The following is a 13,512-nucleotide window of genomic DNA, read 5'->3' as shown; positions in this document are numbered from 1 at the left end:
TAATCTCTTCAAGAAATTCGTTTGGCATTAAGATACCCCGGATAAACAACCCCAAATTCAGACGTAAAACGAATCGAAACGTCAATATCCATCCAACCAGGCAGCAGCAGAGCAGGGAAACTCAAACATAACCTGCACCACACACGTTATTGGAGTAATTAAAACCGGTAAAGTGATCGTAGCCGTTTGCACGTTCGCCATCGCTCCGGAAACGGGGGCTTACGACCCACAATTTCATCTGATTATTTATTGAAACATTTATTTCGTCCATTATCTATCCGGCAGCCATAATTGGCACCGGGAAGATAAAAGCGTCCGGAAGCTTAGCCCGGAGATCAACGACTGCAATTTTTCAGCGCTCCTCTCTGCCGTCCGCGGTAAAACGGAGAAATGTCGGCTTCGAATCCGATTAATTTTTCGTACATGTCACAGAGAGCGTGAGGGCCGGGGCGGAGGCATTGTCGAAGTTCTGTGCCGCCAGGATTCATTCGCACGTTTCGGTTGTTCCGCTCGCAGATTGACCTTTCATGTTCGGTTGGTTTATTCGGGGGCGTCATGAGATTTGGCGTGTTCCGATAGCTTAATTCGAATCGATCCTTCATCGGAATTCGTCGTCGAGTAGGCTATGGAAATTTGATAGATGCTAGGCTTGATCGTAGTGTTTAGCTTCGTTCTCAATTGAAAATACAGGCTGGCCTTTGAAAACGAAACAGAATCGTTTACAGACGAATTGGCCACATTCGTTTAAAACGCCGAGAAAGGTCGAATTTTGTTTGTAGGGGGACACTACTTGACGTATAACTGATTTGTGAAATAGTCACCCCCTGAACGGGGCGGCTCCCACCCCCAAATTTTGAATAGTGAAGTTAGGTCGTGTGATACCTCATATGAAAGGATAATGCACATCAGATGGTTCCACAAAGTCTCGAATGCAGAAGTCTTGCAGCTCGCGAGTTGTACAACAATTGAGACTCAAGTAACGAAGGCCCGACTCAGATGGAGCGGCCACATTCTGAGGATGCAAGACACAAGACTCCCCAAAATAGCTCTATATGGCGAATTCACTGAGGGAGCCCGGAAACCAGGAGGCCAGTATAAGCGGTTTAAGGATACACTACATCAATCCCTAAAATCAGTTAATGCCAATCATAACTGGGAACAACTAGCGTTAGACAGGTCACAGTGGAGGTCTTTGGTACACAGTTATAATGGAGACTTGAGAAGGATACAGCGGCGGCCAGATCTGGTTGGTGACTATCCATGCCCGGAGTGTGGTAGGATATGTAGGTCACGGTTGGGTCTCTACAGTCACAGAGAGCACACAGTCGCAATTAGCCCTGAAAAATGATAAGTCTGTTCGCACCTCCTTTTTATTCATTTTTTTTTTCCTTTTTCTTTTTTCCCTTTTTTCGTCTTTTTTAGATTCATTCCCGGCAACGGGATATAGCAAAATGAATGAATGAATGAATGAATGAATGAATGAATGAAAGGATATGACGTCAGCTTTCTGTTTTTGTACTTCAATTTATATATGTAAAGGGTGGGCAAACTTCGTTGTCAACTGAGGGGATCTCGAGAACTTCAAGAGCTAAAAAAAAGGAGACATTTCTTAAATTTTTTTCAGAGAAACAGAGAATGGTGAAAACCGTAGCCTCCTACGATTCTTAGTTTTTGAGTTATTAGCAAAAATTGAGATTTTGACCATATCGAGAATTTCTCATAACTTTTTTATCTTTGAATTAACGGATCTGAAACTTGAACCTTCTAAGGCACTTTTATACATAGAATGTACTGACATTAGATTTTTTTCAATTCAAAAATAACAAATTAGATACAAAAAAACGAAATTTCTCGTAATGATGCAAAATAAAAAAATATTTTGAGCTCGTCAGTGGATTATACGTAAAAGAGTGAATGTAGAAGGTTTAAGTTTCAGATCTGCAATTTCAAAGACAAAAAAGTTATGAGAATTTTTCTAAATCGTCAAAATCTTATTTTTTGCTAATAACTCAAAAACTAAGGATCGTAGGAGGCTACAGTTTTCACCATTCTTTGTTTCCCTGAAAGAGAGCTAGAAAATGTATCATCCGTTTTCTTCTAGCTCTCACAGTTCTCGAGATCCCTGCAGTAGAAAACAAATTTTGCCACCCTGTACATAATATTACATGATATTTTCTTATTCGTGGTAAGACCTGGATATTTTCTTATAATTGTAATTAGTTTTTCATTTTGAAACTATGGGTTCTTAGAAATCGTCTTTTAGAAGTGAAATAGCCACCCCCTAAGCGTGTTGGGCATCTTGCATTTTCAATAGGGAAAAATCAGTCATGTGATAAATGATTTGTAAGCTCATTACTTCAGCTTTTCAATGTAAAAAATAGTTCAATGAAATTAATGGTATCTGTTTCAAACTGAACTTCCTTTTGATTTTCCTGATTTAAGTACTTTTTAACTTTTCCGCAAACACATGTTTGTTGATTCAAGTAAGTCAAAAAACGAAATAATAAACAAAATAGAAAAATATGTCATCTTTGAGGAAAGATTCATGCAAGATCACGATTAGGGAAATATTCATATATGATGAACAACCATTAATTATTAAAATTCGATTCAATTATACAAAAAGCTGCAAATTATGAAAAGTTGAAGTGTCGACCTCTCAAATGATGTATCACATGGCCAATCCTTCCTATTAAAAATTCACATATTCTCATGTAATATTATGAACATCCATTAATTAGTCGAATTCAATCCGATTTCCGAAAAAAGTACAAAAATAGAAAGCTGACGTCATAAGCTTTGATATGAGATATTACACAACTTACCTTCCCTATTCAAAATTTGAGGGTGAGAGCGGCCCTATACAAGGGTGGCTATTTCACTAATGAATTATACGTCAAAAAGTGCCCCCACCAAAGATAATTGATCTGTCTCTGCGTTTTCAACTAATGTGGTCAATTCGACCATAAATGGCTCTAGTTTCGTTTTCAAATGACCACAGGGCATACAGGGTGAACGGTGAAGTTTGAGTAGAATGCCCAGTAACAGTAAGAACATTCCATTTATGAATGCGGGGAACCAGAAGAAACTTCAAATCATCTGGTTAATCATTGTCCGATTTTTAAATTTCAGGATGGTTTTAGAGCTATACATGCAGTTTCCAAATCTTTTCTGAATTGGGTTGTCAATTTTAGGTCAATCTGACATATTGAATCTAATTTTATTATTTTACCTCTTTCTGCTTTTGTTTTCTCTCTATTTCAGATAAAAAATTCTGGTATCTTAGAGAAGACTTTCTGGATTTTCCTTTCTGTTTAAGGAAGGATCATTTTTTGCAGTGCGAGATGCCTTTGAATATGGAATATTTCAGCTTATTTCGTGAACAATTACAATCCACTATACCTACTCACGGGTAGAAAGGGTTTTCTTACTGAGGTTTTTCCCTAAGCTCTTGTACCATACACCAATTTGTATTGTACCCCGTTAACGCTAACCTCTGCTAAAACTGTATTTCATACACATGCTATAATTATTGTTTGCTGTCAAAGATTGTAATGCTCTGTATCAAAAGAATATATACTTATATAATAAGCTCATACAAGAATGGGTCCTCCAGAGCTTAGTTAACACTTAGTACAAGTCAAAGAGAGGCAAAGCTATGTCAGTCTTTTGTCTTTTTTTTTTGAATAATTATTATTATTTTTCGATAGATAAGTACTTCCCAAGATAAGATAAAAAATAATATTATAGATTTCTTGATACAATATTATCTCCTACTAAATGAGCTCCGAGCTCCTTCATACCATGAAATTCCTTTTAAAATATTAAGTTAAAATCTATTTACCCTTTCGGGCATCTCTAACATCCTTCGCCAACAGGTACGAAATTGCCCCTAAGCCCTTACCGAAACAATTTCCGATAAAAATTCCCGAGTTATACGTGGTCAGAGAACTTGCATCCCCTCGGAATTCTCCCCCTTCGTAGCAGCCAGAAATAACGTATATTTCGCCCCATAAGCACACGTCTACGTCGTGGAAAAACCTCGGATTTTCCCCGACGGAATCCAGCCGGCGTAGCCTTTCTTCCACAACCGAACGAGGTTAATGAATGCCTAATCCACTTGCTGGTATAATTGGAAGGTTCATGAAATAACCTTTTCAGTTTTCAGGGCCTTTTGAAATAAGTCCTGATGAATACGTCGAGTGGCCCGGCACGGAAAATCCTCCCCGTCTTGCAAAGACGGCAGTGACCTGGCACTCAAAAGGCGAATTTCCCGGCACACGCAGTTATTTTTCCGGATAATCATACGCGTGGCGTATTATGTGAAAAGTCCCGCATCCGAGACCGACCGGGTTGTAACTAGTGTTCTGGCTGGGTGAAAAGTTGAAAGGATAGGAAAATATCCAGGGGAGCGTGTGCAGCAGCGACTGATTTTAATTTCCACTCGAATTTTTTATATGTGCGTTCTTCGAATGCCTCTCGTGGGGGATGACATGATAATATGGGATTCTGGCGCTGTATAAGAGGGTGTGTAAGGGTCTGGGACGTATATGTCCCGCATAATTGTCAGGGGGGAATAACAAAACAATTTTACCCAAGTTTTTTCCATTGGGGTAAAAGACATGATGTGATCTTTGGGAGAAACTAGGTGCTCAATTATCCCCATGTTTCCTTGTTTCTGGACCGAGTGATTTAAGTCGGTTATACTGAGCTCCATGAAACTTATTAGAGTCCAAATATAGGGTATCCCAAAACTCACAGTGAATCAAACGTCAAAGCACGATAGAGTAGACCAAATACTATCGAATGACACCAACATTACGAGTATAGTTCAGCGAAAAGGTACCGTTTCCAAAATGATAAGAGAATTTTATGAAATTACCTAAAATTGCCGATTTTCGCCAATATTAATCCTAGATTATTGCCTTATTACCCCTAATTGAAATTATTTCAAGTAATCAATAGTAAATATCGGTAAATTTAAATTGAAACAATTTTTTCCATATAATTTTTATCACTCAGAATATGAATTTTCTTTTTCAAACTAGAGGCTGTTCATTCTGAATACCTATTACAAATTATGTTGAAAAAATTGTTTTAATTTACATTTACTGAGGTTTTTAATTAACTACTTGGAATAATTTTATTTAGGGGTGATAATACAAAAATCTAGGGAAAGTGGACTCCCAAGATCTAGCTTTCATGCACAAGATCGGTTTCTGACTGTGTCTACCCATAGAAAGTCTTTGAATAATCTTCGAATCGTGCAACGTCTGCTTTGGAACGCTGTTTTGGTTTCGATTGAAATAGTTTGTGGAAGACTTCGAGATGTTTATCTACATTCTGGACGACTTTTGATAAGGATCCTACTTACTCTCGAAATCTTATGCGACTTTGATTGTAATGCGCAAATGAGCACCTTAATAGGAGCAGCGAATTGTACAGGATAGTCAAAATTCGTTGTCTACTGTGGGGACCTCGAGAACTGTAAGAGCTAGAAAAAAACGGATGACACATTTCCGAGCTCTTCTGCAGAGAAACAAGGAATGGTGAAAGCCATAGGCTCCTACTATTCTTCGATTTCGAAAAGTTCTCATAACAACTTTTTTGTTACAGATCTGAAACTTGAACCTTCTTAGGCACTTTTATCCGTGGAATCAACTAACAAAAGATTTTTCCCAATTCAAAAATAACAAATTCACCTAATGATTCGAAATTAAAAAATATGTTGAGATCGTCACTGGATTTTACGTAAAAAAGTTCCTGATGCAGAAGATTCAAGTTTCAGATCTGTAACTTCAAAGACAAAAAAAATATGAGAACTTTTTCGAAATCGTTAAAATCAAATTTTCTGCTGATAACTCATAGGAGGCTACGGTTTTCACCTATCTTTTTTCTCTTAAAAAGAGCTCGGAAATGTGCCACTCGTTTTCTTCTAGCTCTTATAGTTCTTGGGATCCCTTCAGTAGACAAAGAATTTTGCCCACCCTGTACAAAGATTAGTCGACTCACATACTGAGCTAGCAGGACACTTTTTTCTTAAACGGTTATACGTAAAATAGGAAGTAGATGCCTGAAATTGGCCAGAAATCATATGATCAGTTTTCTGTAAAACATAAACAGAGGAGCAAAAAATTTTCACTCACTAGGATATAAATTAGGCTTGAACAATGAATAATTCAGAATTCCTAGCTGAATCTGGTATATTTACGGGGGTGAGATGAATTCTTCAAAGAGGAATTATTGAACTATTTGAAATGTTCTATGTCGGATGCCTTCAATTAATTGCCTAATTCAGACTCCTACTGAATTATTTGATCCAATTTGTCGCTCACTAAACAATGTTTGTCATTTTATATCATTTCAACTATGAATAAGGGTAGAAGCTCACTTCGGCTTCCTCTATAAGGGTTAGATTTTTCGAATAATCACGAACGTATTTTTTCTGACAAAATTATCCCATTCCTACTATAAAAAACACGGCGATTCAACAAGGAATACTGTCATTCCCAACTGGGACATTTTTCTGGTTTCGCCTTCAAGCCAACCTCCTCTGCTTCTATTCCTCAAGCCCAACCTATGTGGGCGCTAAAACCGCATATTCTTTTCGTGATTCCTCTTTCAATTTCGTCTTCTAAACTAACGCGATTTACTCCACTCGTAGTATGGAAATCTCGAAATAAATTCTGGTAATCTCGTTCTCAGCAGTCTGCACTTAGGGGAGCCCTTTAACGGTTTCTCACTGGGGGTGTCGAAAATTAATCCATAAATCCAGAACATAGGGTTTTTGGCTATGGGTGCATTATTCTTCGCTTTCCAGATAGAGGGTTGATGGGAGATAGCTGTATTATAGAGAACCTGAGATAGAACCAACAAAATTTTTACATAACAGGATATTAACGAAATTTACGCAGGGAATTTGACAGACCAGCTATGTTTCAGCTTCCAAATAATAGTATTGTATGATGATAATATCGAATTAATGAATTAAGTATAACAAATTTTTTGTGTTTTTGACGTTCTAACAGGAAATTTCAAGGTTTTTCTGAAAATACCAGATGCTTTTTATGCAAAATCTGCAGCCTACTACTATTAATCGATTTAAGAGGGTAAGAGCTTGATAAAGTAAAATTCGAGGAGGTGTTGATATCTAGTTAGCCTAGACCAGTTCCATGCATAAAAGAAATATTGCCTGACCAAAGTAATTAACAATAACTCATTAGAAGTGTCAGTGTGAAGTTTGAGGTCAAAATAGTAAACCAGTGTTACGCAATAAATTAAAAGAAAGCAGATGTCCACCGAAATTGTGAAAATCGAAAAATTGGAGTATCGAGCCATCATCAAGTACCTACATGTATTTAAAAGGGTTAAGAGGTAAGCAGATTTACGAAGATATGTTTAATACCCTTGATGATCAATGTCCTTCGTACGCAAGCTTCAAAAGAGGTAGATTTTCCATTGAAGATGATCGGGAAGGCCAGTTTCTGTGTCAGTCCCCGAAAACATCGATGCAGTACATGACATGATTTTATCAGACCGTCGAATTGGACTAAAACGGATATCTGAAGCACTGAATATTTCATACGATCTCGTTCATCTTATGGTTCACGTCAATTAGAACATGAGAAAAATTGCTGCAAAATGGATCCCCAAATGTTAGAATGTTGACCAAAAGCGTGCAAGGGTAGAAGCATCGCGTTTGATCTGTGTTCTATAAAAATGATGTAGACTTCTCAAACCGAATTGTTACTATGGATGAGACTTGGATACATTTATACGATCCAGAAACAAAGCAACAATCGATGGAATAGTGACACTCTCGTTCTCCAAGACCTAAGAAGGTTCGTGTCCAAAAATCTGCTGGAAAAGTTCTTGCTTCAGTTTTTTGGGATTGTCATGGAGTAATCATGATTAATTTTTTTGATAAGGGTAGAACAATAACTGGAGATTACTATTCGACATTACTGATCACTCTACGGTAGAAAGGTGTTTTGTTTTTGCAGGACAACGCGCCTATACACAAATCTCATGGTGCCATGAAAAAAATCCGTGATTTAGGGTTCGAATTACTATAGAATTATAGAACACCCCCCTTATTCATCAGATTTGGCTCCATCTGACTATCATCTCTTTCCTCAACTGGAAAAAAGTTTAAAAGGTCGTAAATTTCCTTTCAAGGAGGAGGTAATAAAAGCTGTGGAGGTCTGGTTTGCAGAGCAAGAAGAAACATTTTTTTTTAAAGGTCTAGAGACGTTGCAGGTTCGCTGTAATGAACGTATCCAATTAAAATGAGAATATGTTGACTAATAAAATATTTTGACATTGAAATTTTGTTTGGTTCTATAGTAGGCTAAGAATTTTTCAATATATCCTCGTAGAATATGATAAAAAAAAACTAAAAATATACCAGTTCTTCCTAAAACAACTCAATAAAAGCCATGAATAAAGAGAAACTTATAGGTGATCCCTACCAATTGTTGGCCAGTGTAGTTTTATTAGGATTTATTCTATTTCTGAGTGAATGGAGCTTTTTTGTAGCATCAAAACTTTCCCGAGTTCTGATTCCGCTCCAAGGGGTGGCGGCTGATTGGAATCCATTCATAACGTGCGAACGAAAATTATTTCGCAATGAGATACGGGTACAGAAGAGAGAGCATGAAAAGTGTCAATCTGTTGGAGGAAAGTTGAAAACAGCACTAATTCGAGACAAACTATGCAACCTTTGAAAGCAGACTACCAACAAACATTTGCGCTTGTACAGGAAACAATTCCCGTGCATCTACGATGAAAAACGAAATGAAAACTACGCGTTTGTGTATCCAGCCTTTGTGCTGGAAAACGACAATAGGGCGTAGGCACTGAAAATTGTGCGAGGAAAAGGATCTTTGCCATGTATTTGTAGTGCGTGTTATATGAAAAATTTCATGAATGTGGTTCGGTGAATTTGAAATACCAATACAGCATTTCGAAAGCCTTTATAATCCTGTAGATGTGGGAGCATTCACCCTTTCATTTCCGAAATGAAATTGAAATTTCCTCTTATGTATTATTACTCAGACCGTTAAATTTGTCATACTGTTAATAACCCAGAAACTAACGAGGTTCTCCCAATAATCTGATAGGAGATTCCTTTCAAAATATAAATTTTCAAGTCAAGAATTCATTGAAAGGACTCTTGGTATGGATTTTCCTTTGTTGAATCGAAACTTTCGTATGTAAAATTGAGATTAATGAAATGAAAAAAGAACATAGTAGGAATGTTCCCAGCAGAAAATTTTTGGGTGCAAAAATGGTTATTAAAGAACCCTAAAATCTAAGTGTCAAGTAGGGTAATCCAGAATGTAAAGGGTGTTCGTGAGCGGATCTCGAGAATTATAGCAGCTAGAAAAAAACGGATGACACGTTTCCGAACTCATTCACGGAGAAACAAATAATGGTTAAAACGGCAGCCTCCTACGATACTTCGTTTTTGAGTTTGACAATTTCGTAAAGTTCTCATAACTTTTTTGTCTTTGAAGTAACAAGTCTGAAACTTGAACCTTCTTTATTGCACTTTTGCACGTAGAATCCACTGACGAGCTCAAAATATTTTTTCCTCGATTTTTTCATTTCGAAACGTTAGGTGAACTTTCATTTTTTAAATGCGAATTTTTATTGAATTTGTTATTTTTGAATTGGAAAAAAATCTTTTGTCAGTAGATTCTACGTATGAAAGTGTTTAAGAAGGTTTCAGATCTGTTACTTCAAAAACAAAAAAGGCATGAGAACTTTTCGAAATCGTCAAAATCGCAATTTTTGTTTATAACTCGAAATCTAAAAATGATAGGCCGATTCCGTTTTCAGATTTGGATTAGTCATGAAAAAAGACATCAAGAATGTGCCATCTGTTTTCTTTTAGCTGCTATGGTTCTCGAGATCCCCTCAGTAGGCAACGAATTTTGCCCACCCTGTACTTCAATACACACCCAATTTTCCATCGAATTCCAAGATATTCTGTGTCCTATTTCTGACTCACAGTATTCTCGCGTATTTAAAATATTTCACCAAACATTCTGCCAAAAATAATTTTCACTGGAAACCAACAACAGAAAATAATACAAAGGATTGAGATCTGGTTATCCAGGTAGAAAATACATAGCTTCTGCTTAGCCAAATGTTGTGGTTCATAAAGTTGAGTACATTAATCCAAATAATCGAATTTCATATTTCACAAACGCTTCCATTGAAATTACATAATACATCGCAGCACCTCTTATCCTTTTTTTTCAATTTAAAAGGTTGTGGTTCCAATGCAAGAGTTTGACGTTGTTTTATGAGTGGTCCTGCTAGAAACAAACTCTAACTTTTTTTGGTTGATTATCCAAAAATATATAACATATTTCCTTCCTAAAAAAGTCCACTTTAAATTATTCTGGCTGATTTTGTATGATGATGCTTCAAATGTGGAAATGAAAGTACCTAATATATTTCGAATATAACAAACATTTATAAGAAGAACATATACAGACATAATAATTGGCACATCAAGATCTTGGTCATTTTTTCCAACAGTGGTTGGTTTTCGAGGCATGGTATAAAATGGTGCTGAAATTTTTTGGACGAAAAAATTTTTTTTTCAATTCTTCAATTTCTGTTTTAGTTATACCTACTCAGTTTTAGTCATACCTACTCAGCGATTATTGAGTTTAGGAATAAAGGCGCAAGAAAATGGCTGATAAACTGCCTACTAACATTTCCAAAATGAATAAAAAAGTTCAACCCCTCTCTTCGGCTTCCAGCCATGAGAAACTTCGAGCATTTTCCCAATTATCCCGAATTCCCTTTGGTCCGCAGATAAAGAAGTTCTGCTTACAGAACAAACTCGATAACAAACTTCCGAATCCATAAGTAAACCGAGGAACCCTCGGAAAAACTAACCTTGTGAATAATTTCCAATTTAAAACTCCACTGAAACTTTTTCCCACATTCCCGAACAAACGCACATCTCATTAATTCAACCACTTGACCTGCACTTTTCCGTCTCAATTTCACCTCACAAGATCATAACGTGAGATTTTCAGAGGCCGGTCCTTCGTCAGCGGGGCTTTCTCGACCAACATTCTCGGGAAATTTTTTGCCACGTGCTCAGTTGGGGGAAATTCAGCCATGACCTTTCTCCATCGTGCAGAGCGCGATACTAAGGTCTGGCTGTATCCGCAGATTTGAAATGCTCCTCCTGATAGAACAGAAGTTGCGCCATTTGGTCTTGCGCATAAGCTGCAGTTTCGCCAAAAATTTCGATGCAAAATAACGGCATTTCATATATTATATACAGGGTGAATCCCGATGAACTGTACATACTTCATACAGTGATAGGTCTCAGGCGCTCCAAAATTACCCCACATGCCGTTCGCTTGAATTATTACAGGCGATTTCCAGTTTTGGTTCATATTTTCAAAATGCTAAATTTGACAAATTAATGAATCATCACAAATTCATGAAATTTGGTGTACAGGATGACCACATGGATCTCAAAATAGATGTGGTCAGAGATATTCAGTTTCCAGGACTGGATTAGACCAATTTTCGTGTGGTCACAACGGGCTCAAAGGTTTATTGAAAATTTCATGGCGCCAACAACTCTTTTCGGCATAAAATTTCATGGCATTAACCGAATGGATTATCCTGTTGCCTCCACCAGCCAGAATTGTATCGAACATGCCCCGTCTGCATTGTCACAGCCATCACACCGCTTAATGGACCCACCGTAGACATTATCTGTAAGATCCCGTCAATGCTTTGACGAACATTTGGCAAAACAGTACTCAGACTTTCATTGATAACCTTTTTGACACAATGTCGAATAGAGCTCTTGCTCTATTCTTTGCTTTCAAGGTGTTTGTGACAGAAGGAACCTTTTTTAAGTCTGCGGATACCACCAGATGCAATCATTATTTTGTTCATTACGTTGTCGCTCTGAAGCAGTATTGCTTACAGTTGCCATATCAGGCAAAAACCTAATTTAATACACCAGTACATACGGGCTGAGTCTTTGACACGTACAGATATTTCAACAGTAGATTCCTGAGGTCAGAAGAAACAGTTTTTTTCCATACCATGATACAAGATATAGTAAGTTTTCATATTGAGCTGTGCCACCCATGGAAAAGCAAAATTACCTTCAGAATAACTAGCTCAATCTGTGGCACTACACATTTGTGGATCTTTTAAACAGAGTTGTATGCAGCCAAATTACCCAATTTTTGGAATTTCACCATTATTCTTTATTTTTGAACATTGAATTACTCGAAAACGGCGCATTATACGAGAAAATATGGAAGAATTATTACGAAACGTTCAAATATTCATCAGATAGCGTCCAACTTAGATTCAAGTGTTGGGTTCTTGAAATTTTTGGTATTTTTATGCTACGTTATGGTCATAATGAGAAAACTAGAAGATATGGGTGATACCTTGTGTTCGAGAAAGATTCATCAAATAAATGAAAAACTGTATGCCGAAACTCATTTCATTCAATAAAACCGTTTGTGAGATAGAACTAAAAATAACATTTTTTATGGTTTTTCAATAGCCTTGTATCTTTTAACCCAGCCGATTCGGAAAAAATGGTAAAGTAAAAAAGTGGTTTTTTTTACCTCAATAATCCACTGTTAAAATATTTGTACAAGTCAAATGACTTACCAAACATTTGTTAGTCGAATTTCGGTTCATCTTGTTGAGTTATAGGTTATAGTTGTCATATAAGTTTGCACACTCACTTTCCGAACAGCCTGTGTAAATCGACTAAAAAACTATCAGAAGAAGATGAAGAGACCACTTTTGAGTTTTCAAAATGTCATTTGTGTTCAGGGTAGCCTACTTAGCCAACACTCATTTGCACTTAAACTAAAAATCTCAGAATCGCTTTTTTTATTCGATGTTTTCAGATTCCGCTCCATCAGAAACTTTCAAGATATTTGCGGACTTTAACTGCATCTTAACGTTCTGATAGAACTCATACTCGATAGAAAATATGACATTCTCAAGATAAATATTATTATCAATAATTGAAATTGAAGCCATGCAATAAATCATGAAACAAACAATACCATAACTCTTGACTCGGATTCCCAACTACTCGACAAAACTACTCAACTTCGTCCAATAAAAACATTAAACGATTCTCTAATAATGACCCAGCGTGAATGCAGGTACGCCAACTGCACCAACAATCCAAATTACCAACCATCCGAAACGATTCAAACTTCAGAAAGGAACTGAAACTTCCTTACTCGCGTCTGAAAATCCGCGCTAGAAGAAATCCAGGATCCTTTTTGTTTCCATTTATAACGAAAACAGGGGCTTTTTGCTACTTCTGATAAGTGCCCCGCTCTCGGAATGTAGAGATCCAAATAAAGAGGAGGATAATTGGGTTCTATTAATTTTAAGTGGTGGTATAAATTTTTATATGAAGCGATTTATGTCCTGAGGCGATTCAGTGGGTGCTACTCGTATATTTTCCGTTGTTTGGTC

The 13,512-nt window shown here is 37.0% G+C and overlaps 1 protein-coding gene across 1 annotated transcript in view; it reads right to left on the bottom strand.

Moving 5' to 3' along the window:
- The window catches only part of LOC123310949 (leucine-rich repeat-containing protein 15-like), a 69,329-nt gene extending 58,170 nt beyond the window's left edge, over window positions 1–11,159 (bottom strand). Inside the window, exon 1 of the mRNA XM_044894675.1 lies at window positions 10,918–11,159. The gene's annotated coding sequence lies outside the window, so the exon portion shown is untranslated. The remainder of the gene's footprint in view (window positions 1–10,917) is intronic.
- Between the last annotated feature and the right edge of the window lie 2,353 nt (window positions 11,160–13,512).

The sequence above is a fragment of the Coccinella septempunctata genome, chromosome 4 (genome assembly GCF_907165205.1).
Source record: "Coccinella septempunctata chromosome 4, icCocSept1.1, whole genome shotgun sequence".
Classification (NCBI taxonomy): domain Eukaryota; kingdom Metazoa; phylum Arthropoda; class Insecta; order Coleoptera; family Coccinellidae; genus Coccinella; species Coccinella septempunctata.
This window is presented reverse-complemented; position numbering and strand designations above follow the sequence as displayed.